Source organism: Carya illinoinensis, chromosome 6 (assembly GCF_018687715.1).
Source record: "Carya illinoinensis cultivar Pawnee chromosome 6, C.illinoinensisPawnee_v1, whole genome shotgun sequence".
In the NCBI taxonomy this organism is placed as follows: domain Eukaryota; kingdom Viridiplantae; phylum Streptophyta; class Magnoliopsida; order Fagales; family Juglandaceae; genus Carya; species Carya illinoinensis.
Window position 1 is genome coordinate 29,277,004 of NC_056757.1, and position 12,145 is coordinate 29,289,148.

Here is a 12,145-nt window from a genome sequence, read left to right on the forward strand (position 1 = left end):
ACTGCATCAGCAACGGCTGCCACCATTATAGGACTTTTTTGGAACCCTCTCTCTCTCCCTCTCTCTCTCTCACATTATCTCTCTGTAACAAAGTGCTTCTATTTCAATCCTCCCAAAACCCACTGTTTCTCATGGCCAAGACAACCCACAAACGAGAGATCAAGGATCTTAGCAATAAATGAAAGGGAAACGAGGGGGGGCCGGGAGAGGAGAAATAATTTGTTTTTATATTAAACCCGGGTACCGGTTTTAAATTCGATACCCGAGTTTTAAAACCGCATCCGGGCCGGATAGACCCGGATTTAAAGATGCGGGTACCGATCCGAATTTATTCCGGTCCGAAACCCGTAACCAGAATCCAGTTTGTCCAGATTCCAGACTGGGCCAGGTAAAACCCGACCCATATGAACAGTCCTAATAAAAAATTATAGACTTATTTCTAATCTTTAATTATTGAGTTCAGTTTCTCCTTTTTTCTAGACGTTGATCAGTAGTTTAATGATAGATTTGGAGAGTGGGATGAAATGAAAATTTTATAAATAGTGATAAGATTTATAATTTATGAATAATAATGAAATAGTTTGAATTGAATTATTTTTTTATGATAATTATTACTCTGATGGAATTTTTTTGAGAAAAATACTTTATTCCTCAACCTCATATATATATATATATAAAGAATGGTTATTTCTACTAAAACAAATATAAAATATAGTATAACCATTCCTATTCTTAAAAGTATAACTAAACTTTGAATATCTGCCCAAATGCACGTGGCGAGCAATTTATGACGGTGACGTAAAGCAGGTCAATCAACTCGGATGGTTCCTATGAGTTATATGATCGAGTTTCTCGTATTTAAATAATGAATAATTTTATTTATTATTGTCGCATACTATACGTTAAATTTATTTTTATTTTTTTATAACAAGTATTTAGTATATAAATAATAAATAGAATAATTCAATTAATTTAACAAAAAAAAATTAAATGAATAATAAATAATAATTTAAAAATATAAAAAATATATGGTATGAGATGATGAATAATATCTCATTACTATTTATAAACTATTGATTACTTTTTTTATTATTTTTAATATTATTATATTATTTACCAATCATTTGAGATCATTTCAATATGTAAAGATCACAACCTAATATATAGTATTAGTAGACACGGACGAGTATTACTTGCGGTCTTGGTATTTTTATTTTTATTTTTTTCTAGCTTTAGGGATAATAAATTAATTAGTACATGATGATTTGACGTTTTAATTAATATATAATCAATATTAATTAAAGAGACTCTTCCACAGGGTAACGTGGTACCTTGAAATTTTTATGAAACAAAGAAATTGAAGCAAGATTTAGGATTTGATTATAATATCATCCATGCATGTAAGAATGATTGTGTTCTCTTCTAAAAGCAATATGCAGAATTTGATTCATGTCCGGTGTGTCATGAGTCAAGATGGACATAAGATAAGCGTAATGTACCCCATAAAGTGCTAAGACATTTTTCGCTTATTCCTCAACTTCAGAGATTGTTTACTTCCCGAATAACTGCGACAGATGTGATTTGGCATCAAACAATGAGAGTTCAAAATGATCAATTCCTCACACATCCTGCAGATTCATTACAATGGAAGAAATTTTAATGACGAGTATCCATGGTTTGCCAGAGAACCTCGCAATGTACATCTTGGTTTAGCAACTGATGGCTTTAATTCATTTGGCAACATGAGCACTTCTCATAGCACCTGGCCTGTCATAGTAATGCCTTATAATTTGCCACCATGGAAGTGTATGAAGGATCCTTATTTTATGATGACTCTATTAATCCCAGGGCTAAGGTCACTAGGAAATGAAATAGATGTATATTTGCAGCCAATAATAACAGAGTTGAAAGAGTTGTGAGAGCAGGGTGTCAATACATATGATACGGCCATGTCGCTTGAATTCAAGATGCATGCTGCAGTACTTTGGACAATAAATAATTTTCCAACATACGGAAACTTGTCTAGGTGGAGCACAAAAGGAAAAATGGATTGTCCTGTTTGTAACAAAGATACACAGTCTCAGTGGTTAACGAATGGCCGGAAATTATGTTTCATGGGACACCGTCGATATCTACCTCATGATCATAGATGGCGTTCAAATAAACCAATATTTGATGGAAGGTCGAGCTTAGGCCATCACCGCCAGAGTATTCTTGTCTTGATATTCTCATTCAATTGGAAGATGTTCCAGACAATAGACTTGGAAAGAATGCAAGATGTCGAAAGAGAAAAAGATAAGCAGTAGAATTGAATTGGACAAAAAAAAATATTTTTTTTGAGTTACCATATTAGTCTACCTTGACACTGCGTCACAATCTAGACGTTATGCACATTAAAAAAATATATGTGAGAATATTGTGGGTACCCTGATATCAATATAAGGGAAGACAAAAGATACAGTCAACTCTCATAAAGATTTGAAAGAGTTGGGAATAAGATCGAAATTGCATTTGCAAGATACTAGGACGTAAGCTTATATGCCCTTGGATGGTATACACTTTCAAGTGATGAAAGAAAGAAATTCTGTGATTGGTTCATGACAATCAAATTACCCTATGGTTATGCTTCGAACATGTCAAGATGTGTCCGAACTCATGATTGGAAGATAACTGGTCTCAAAAATCACGTCTGCCATATATTTCTACAGTGATTGTTGCCAGTTGGTATGCGTGGAAAGCTTAATCGAGATGTTCGTGCAGCTCTCACAGAATTAGGATAATTTTTCAGGAGTATTTGCAGTAGAACGTTGAAGGTTGATGCCTTATTAAAAATGGAAGTTTACATTGCATTGATATTGTGCAAGTTAGAGAGTTTGTACCCGCCTTCATTCTTTGATGTAATGGTTCATTTGGCTCTGCATCTACCTCGTGAAGCTTTAGTTGCTAGCCTCGTTCAATATAGATGGATGTATTCTATTGAAAGGTTTTTGAAAAAACTTAAGCAATCTGTAGGGAATAAGACTCGCCTGGAAGGATCGATCGCAAAGTCATACATTCATTTTGAGTGACATATATTTTGTTCAATGTATTTTCGTAGGGTTGATACTAGATTTTCGAGACTGGATCGAAATTATGAAGGTGCATAAATGGGAGTTTCGTCAGCATTTACTGTGTTTTCCCAGAAAGTACATCTCATAGGTGCACAAGGAGGATATGACCTATGTGGGCGAGAGTTTGAAAGAGTTCAATGGTATGTCTTGAATAACTGTGAAGAGATTGAACATTATTCAAGGTTAGTGATGATCATCTAATTTAATAGTGTTTTTAAATGTATTTATAATAATATAGTATATATTGATACAAATTAATAGCTCACATTAACATACGTAGCGAACATATACAACTACTTCGCACGAATTGTATGATTGACGTAGAAAAGACGCACAAAGAAAAATTTGCCTCGTGGTTTGAACATACGATATTATTTAAAATAAATATGCACAATTATTTTAAACTTTATACATTTTGTATGTGTTACCATATTTATATATGATATTAATATAAGTAGAATAAAATTTATTTATGTAGGTTGCATCGAAATATAGTAAATATTTAGGTGAAATCTCACCAAAAGTATATGCTTTGGCATGTGGTTCGTCTAAGCGAGCTATCCAATATTCAGAATATTTGGTACGTGGATATAGATTTCACAAATCAGATAAAGAACGATATGAAAAAACTCAAAATTGTGCAGTCGTAGTCGAAGGAAGCCATAGAGATGATAATATTGATTTTTACGGAATTGTGGAAGATATCATAGCGTTAAAGTATGTGGGGGATATATAATCTGATTATTTAAATGTAATTAGTGGGATGTCTCAAATTCTAGGTTGGGAGTGCGTAAGGATGAATATTTTGTGAGTATCAATACCTCTCGCAAATGGTATAAGGACGATCCTTTCGTCCTCGCATGCCAAGCAAATCAAGTTTTTTATTTAAATGATCCAGAGTTCGGAAATCCATGGCGGGTAGTCGAGAAGTTTGTACAAAAAAATGTATATGATTATATTTCAGAGGCAGAAAAACCACATGAAGAAATTGATAGTTCAAACCATGAAGAAGCATATCAAGAAAATGAACTAGACATCAATCTATTTGTTGATCTAAGCCAATATGACATGGTCTCATTGCGCAGAGAAGATATTCAACCCGAATTAATTGAAGGTGACATGTTGGAAGAAAATGAATCAACTGAAGTGTCTACTGAGGATGAGAGCGAATGATCCAACAAAACTTATACCTAATGATTTTTAAACAGATATTTGTGTAGATATAATTCTTATAAAAAAATGAAATGTATCTTATTTGAATAATAATTTATTATAATTTCAAATAGATATGCCTCCTAAATGCAAAAGAACACGTGAGTCATCCCCACCACTTACTAACTCCCTGTGTGATTTACCTGCCAACAATAGCGGGCCAACATCACTAGAATCAAAACAATGTATTTTGTCACTATATATCTTTTAAATAAAATAATTTAATTAAAATATATGCTTTAATTTTTGTATATATAAGTGTTGTAAACCATCGCCGAGTTAAAGGCATTACGAAAGGTGTCTGCATAGGGAAAGTAAGGAAAGTGGATAAAATTAAAGTTTATAGACCTGATGATCATCAGTGGCTCTGGGGATTCAGCAGCTTGGCTTGTTTTTTATATTAGTACACTTACTCGCACGTATGCACCGATGACTACAATCTCCTGGGCTAAAGTTTTTCAAGATGTGAAAGATCACATCAAAGATCGTAACCTGGTAATAAGTTACTCTGGAAAACATTTTTATTTAAATAACTTTTGAAATTATACTAATTGCTTCTAATTTTTTGAAGGACGAGTTTGAACTAAATTTTGGTCAGTGAGATGATCGACTAACGATTGAGGAACTGATGTCGAATGCATTCCGGAGGTACAAAGGTCGATGCCATGCACACTATCAGAAGTTCAGTACTACGACAGAGGCGCGTCAAAATCTATTCTAAGCAATGCCACCAAACGAATGGGAGAAAATTTGTGATCTGTTTGAAGATTCTGCTTATAAGGTAATCTCGCTGTTATCTTTTTTTAATAATATATGATAGATGTATTAAACATAAAATTATAATACTTTTTTTTAGCAACGGAGTACGATAAACAAAGCAAATAGATCAAATTTAACGATACACCATCATGTGGGTTCCCGATCTTTTCATCGCTTGTCAAAAAAATAGTTAGTTATTTTAGTCTCCATTAAATATTAATACATATACTTTTCTTGTTTAAATTCTGATATTAATTTTCATTTTGCAGCAAGAAGAAAATCCTGCTGATTATGATCTGACCCAATTATATGCTAAAGTACATAAAAATCGTGATGGTGTTTGGAACAATCCTGAAGCAGAGACAAATTATGTAAGTTTAAGTTTATTTAATTTCATTGTCTAAATATATTTTTGTTATCTATACTAATTTTAATGTTTTTCTTTTCGTAGGACAAGATGAAATCTCTTAAAGACACTCTTGCGGATTCGTATGATGAATCATCTGTCAACGATGCTCAAATCTTTTTTCAAATTCTTGGATCATGTTCTGGATATTTGAGTGGGTTAGGATGTTGCATGAAACCATCCTCAACATCGTCATCATCTTCTAAAACTAGATCAAATGACGACCAGACTAAGAGGTTAGAGGAAGCTACACTTGAGATAGAACGATTGAGGTCGAAGGAAAAAGAGTTGCTGGCCCGATTAGATCAAGCAATAGATTTAGAGACAAGATTATAAGAGAGGTTACAATTAAATAACCAAAAAATGTTTGAACAATTTCAGTCAATGATATCCCAAAGCCCTATGCCACCACTACCACCACAATCATAGTTCATTTAATTTTTTTAATTACCTTTATTTATGATGTTTGTAAACATTTGAATAATTGATGTATATAGATTGCAATTTGTATTAGTATGTTCTTTTTAATTAAATTTCATTTTGTTTGATTAGTACCGTTCGAACTTTAAATAATCCGTTCGAATGGTAAATTACCATTTATGCATACATTCGAAAAAAAAAAATCCATTCGAACGTATCGGGAAATACAATCAGTGCGTTTATTCGAACAATTAAATACTCATTTGAATAACGTTATTTTTCAAATTTTCTTTCGAACATAAGATTTTCGTAAATATATTGTCTGTTTGAACAATTAAAATTTTTCTTTGAACAAAAGTCATTTCAAAATGTGTTGTTCGAACGGATTCGGTCAGAGATGGTTATTGGTTTGAATTAACATTTCCTGTTGTTCGAATAACAATTTTTTCATTCGAACTTGATTATGAGACAACATTTTTTTGTCTAAAATAAAAAATTACCATTCAAACAGTTTCGATTGTTTCCGCCTAATTTCGTCCTTAAAAATACTTTTTAGAGATGAAATTCAATTTTTGTTTCCAAAAAGTTTCTAAAACTGTCTTTTTGAGACAAAATAGAGACAAAAAAAATTTTGGAACCCAAAAATTTATAGAGACGAAATTCTGATTTTTTGAAATAAAATTTTTTGTCTCAAAAAACCAATTCTCTTGCCGTAAGGATAGCCATGTCATGGCCACATCATGGAGGTACTGTTCGACATACCTTTCTCATTTAATTTATATTCTAGCATTCATCTTTAGTAGATTCAATACATCTTGTAGTATTTTATTAAAAAAAATACATGTAGTATTTAGTTAAACAAAAATAAAGTATAGAGCTATAGTTCAAATTTAAGACTTGATCTATACATTGATCTAATATCATGATAAATCATCGCATATTATATAATTGAATGCACATCGAAAATTATATAGACTTATTTATGATATTTAATTATCGAGTTCAATTTCTCTTGTTTTCTAGACGTTGATCAGTAGTTTAATGGTAGATTTGAAAAGTGAGATGAGATAAAAATTTTGTGAATAGTAATAAAATATATAATTTGTGAATAATAGTAAGATAGTTTGAGTTGAATTATTTTTCTATGGTAATTATTACTCTAATGGATTTTTTTTGAAAAAAATACTTTATTCCTCAACCTCATATATATATATATATAAAGAATAGTTATTTCTACTAAAACAAATATAAAATATAGTATAACTATTCCTATTCTTAAAAGTATAACTAAACTTTGAATATCTACCCAAATGCACTTGGCGAGCAATACATGATGATCACGTAAAGTAGGTCAATCAACTCTCAGATGGATCCTATGAGTTATATGATCGAGTCTCTCGTATTTAAATAATGAATAATTATACTTATCATTGTCGTATATTATATGTTAAATTTATTTTTATTTTTTCTATAACAAATATTTAGTATATGGATAATAAGTAGAATAATTCAATTAATTTAACAAGAAAAAAATTAAATAAATAATAAATAATAATTTAAAAATATAAAAAATATATAGTATGAGATGATGAATTATCTCATTACTATTTACAAATAATTCACTATTATTTATAAATTATTAATTACTTTTTTTATTATTTTTTAATATTATTATATTATTTACAAATCATTTGACATCCTTCAATATGTAAAGATCACAACCTAACATATAGTATTGGTAGACACGGACGAGCATTACTTGCGGTCTTGGTATTCTTTTTCTTTTTCTTTTTTCTAGCTTTAGGGATAATAAATTAATTAGTACATGATGATTTGACGTTTTAATTAATATATAATCAATATATTTGGAATAATATTATGTATAATTATTTTTACATAATTTTATATATTTTATTGATATGATTGACTGTATTAATTTTTTTTTAATATATAACTAATTATATAAATAAAATATATAAAAATGGCCGCACATACTTATCAATATATATATATATAGTCAATGATTGACTGTATTAATTTTTTTTTAATATATAACTAATTATATTAATAAAATATATAAAAAATAAAATAAAAATGACCGCACATACTTATCAATATATATATAGTCAATTATTAGCACGTGACTACTTTTAAGCACTTGAATTCCACTCAACCTTCTTTGAAGTAAGGATAAATTAATAAATAAATATTTTTTGACAACTTCCGATTGAGTTGCGACCTAGCTCTTGCATGAAAGCAATTAAGTTAGGCGGATGCATGGTATCTGGACAAAGTATAGACTTGTTTATAACTTTATATATATTAGTCAATAGTGTAACTTGCAAGTCACGTTTGTCTAATTATACGAGAATAATTTAAAAAAGTAGTGCTAGGGTCACTGAAGACTATCCATCGAATACCTACCGAATGCATTTTGTTTTTAATATATTTTTAAATATTTTTTTAAAAAAAATTATAACATCACTTAAAAAATTTACTTAATCACTAAGTCAAAAAAATTAAAAAAAATTGGAAAAAAACACATTTGGTAGACTTTTGGGGTCCGAAGCGGCAAGCATGCAGTCTCAACTTAAAAATAACATCGAGTAAATAATCTTATCTTTAAAAATAAAAACTATAATATATCATTTGAAATTCTAGAATGTTATCAAATAAGAATAATCCATTCTAACAAAGGAACATATAAATATTTACAGTCATTATATTTAATAGTGAAAATTTAATAAAAAGTATCACATCTCATTTAGTATCAGTCTAGTACCTCTAAAATTCAACAAAACTCACTTTAATGGCAGCAAATATAATAAGCTAATACATCATCTAAGGACGTAGAAAAGTTTTACACTGCATTACACAATAGTAATAGAAAAGTCAAAAAGATCATGACTAAAATGTTATGCATAATTTAGAGGACTTTTAACACAGGATCCTTTCTCTGAACAGCTCAAAGACACAAACATCTCCTTCATTTAATTGATTGATCGTCCTTGCAAGGCGAGGGTCTCGGCCAGTACTGGGAGAGCTCAATCGGGAGGGCAGGGTTTGAAGGGTGGCACACGAGAAGATTGTCGCTGGCTGTAATATAACAACAGAGTCCCTCAACTTTCGTAGTTTTTCTTTAGGATGGAACCTTTGTAATAGGATGAAAACATGTTGACCCGACCCGAATTGATCGAGTCGGGTTATCCCAGCACAGATTCTGAGTCGGGTCTGATCAGGCCAAAAACAGATTAAATTGATCGGGTTGCAGGGTTAGATTATAGTACTAATTAATGTCATGAGCTGAAAAATCCATTATTTCGATGTGCTAGCTAGTTTTAACATGAAATATTTAGAAAAATTACTATTTACAATTAATTTTCAAAACCTGTTTTCCAGTTATATATCAAGATCATCACGATCGATATATATATATATAATATCAAGTTAGGGAAGATCGCTCGATGGATGGCGTCCACTCGGGAGGCAGTACACTACTGGCGGTTCGGCCTCGTTCCGCCCCCTCATCACTAGCTAGCACATCGATCTAACAGGAGTGGTACCGGTTTTGGTTGGATTTACACCAAATTCAGGAAGATCATGAAGCGCTAGATCATCAGAGATTGACACCAAATTAACTGAATAACATTTTCTCGGTCACGAATATGTGTAAGGAGACCAAGTGGCAACTGATCATGCATGCAGGGTGCCAAAAGAAGATCGAGCGTGCAATATATAATATATATATATATATAACATTAATTTCAATCACTAGTTCTGAATCTCTGATCAATTGTGGAAATACAAGAACTACTGCATGCCTTACAGGCGATTGATCAAAGATAATGATACATAATTATTCATGTTATATTTATAAGCTTTTGCGATATATATATTTATATTTATATATGGTCATTAAACTAGCGTAGCCACCATGTTTCCCGGTCTCCAGATCCGAAAGAACAGTATTTAAAGAGCAGAACTTCCACCCCAAGCTGGTCTGTGACTGTTGTAGATGAAGAAAAGAGTGAGCCGCGACAAAGGGGACAAGTTTTGTGATTGTATCCAACCCATCTGTCCAAACACTCTCTATGGAAGAGATGGTCGCATCGCAACTCTCTCATCTCTTCTCCTTCTTCAATCTTACAGAGGCACACTGAGCATTCTACGTCTTCTTCCGACCCCTCCCTGCGCTTCATGTAGTACTGCTCCACTTTGCTTACCTCTTCACCTATGATCGCATGATAATATTCTGGCATGAAATAATTCTGCTGCAGGAAACTCTTGGAGACGATCAGAGAATGGTAAAGCAGGTAATTGCATGCCCATTTCAAATGGGAAGCAATCAGAATCACATATTCCAACATGATTAATGATTTATAGATGGAGGAACGAGGGAAAAAAGCTTTAATATTGAATATACAGAAATATTAAGATTGGAAGGAGGGAAAAGAGCATGGGAATTAATAATGGAGAAATAAAAAGAAGAACTGCAACAAGCTAAGCGAATGTGAATTTGGTGATCTCTGGTTAGGGAAAAGGGGCGATATTTATAATAGATTTGTGCATTATCATGCTGCTTTATGGATATTTGCATGCGCCAATACTCAGGAAGTTGATTGGGTGCCGCAAAGTTGATGAACAATAATTCTCAAAACAATAGTAAAACTAGCAAAGAAGATGCTGATCAGGATCACGAGGTCAGTCCATATTCATTGCTGTAGTCGATAAGACTAGCAAAGAAGACCTCGAAAGTGCGCTCGCCTCCCTGGTTGCCAGCTTGCGAACGTCGCGGTCCCTAATTTGAATACAAGTGTGAATGGGACGTTTTGTACCTTCGCTTCAATTTTAAAGCCACTTTTTGGAAGATAATATGCGGAATCTGTTGTTTGATAAGCTTGATATATATATAAAATATTGTCCAAGTCTACCATTTCCGGAAACTTATGATGTACGTGCTACATATAAATATATATATTTTTAGGGAAGGGTAGACTTGGACTATATTTTATATATATATATATATATGTAGATTTTTTCTTATATATATAATATATGTTATAATATATTCTACATAAAGTCATAAAAGTGTTGTGTAATTGTTTTAAAAAAAAGTAAAATTTATTATTAAAAAAATTAATTTTTTATATAAATCTTATATATATATTTTTTTTTTTTAAAAACTGCGCGACACTAGCTAATGATTTCAAATGAAAATTAATAAATAGCAATAGTTGATTAACCCAAATATAAAAAAGTATATGCACCTAATTATATAAAAGGTGCGAACTAATAATATATATATATATATGGTAAATAATACCATGCACACGTTCCTTTGTTCTCGACACCCTAGTCTGGACGTACATGTGATCAGCCAAGTGCTAAACTTAAAGCAAAAATTGAAAAAATAGCACTATATAATATATATATATAGTGGCCCCGCGACATATTATATATTATTCTGATATCATTTTACATTATGATCACGCATGCATGATTTATATATCTTGAAGAGGTGACGATGATTATAATTTAATTAAAATTTGCGAATTATAAATCAACCAATAAAAGGAAAGTTACAGGGCCACCGCCCTACCTATAGATATTAATTCGGAAAAGTATTGTTAATTACTTGTGCACACAGTGCCATTCCTTCTTGGCTGTAAGCTTTTAATTAGATCGATTCACTTGTCTTTTGAGTTTCTCAACTACTCATATTGGAATTTTTCCATAATGTTAAAATAGAAATGAATTATACAAGTTTCAAATAGATAAGTCTCATATAAATCTTTATAAAAAATTAGATCCCAACTTTAAAAAGTGTAAAAAAAAAAAAAAATCTTTATTAATGGAACTGATCACTTTTTATAAAAAAAAAAAACTTGTACGGAACTTGTCTATTCGGAACTTATACATAACATTACTCTAATATTAAATATAATTTTAAGTTGTGTAAGTTTAATGCTGCAGGTTAATATGCTAAATATAGATTTAGGTCTCATTTAGATAGTAAAAATGTTTCATTTTATCTTATCTCATTATTATAATTTTTCTAGATTTTTAGACAAAACATAACAAACAATTCAATTTTTTTAAATTTTAAAATAATAATAATATTTAAAAAATATTTTAATAATATTTTATTTAAATTTTATCTTTTATATAAAATTATATCACCTTACCTTACTATTTAAACCGTATATTAGATTATATAAATTGTATACAAATTATTTGT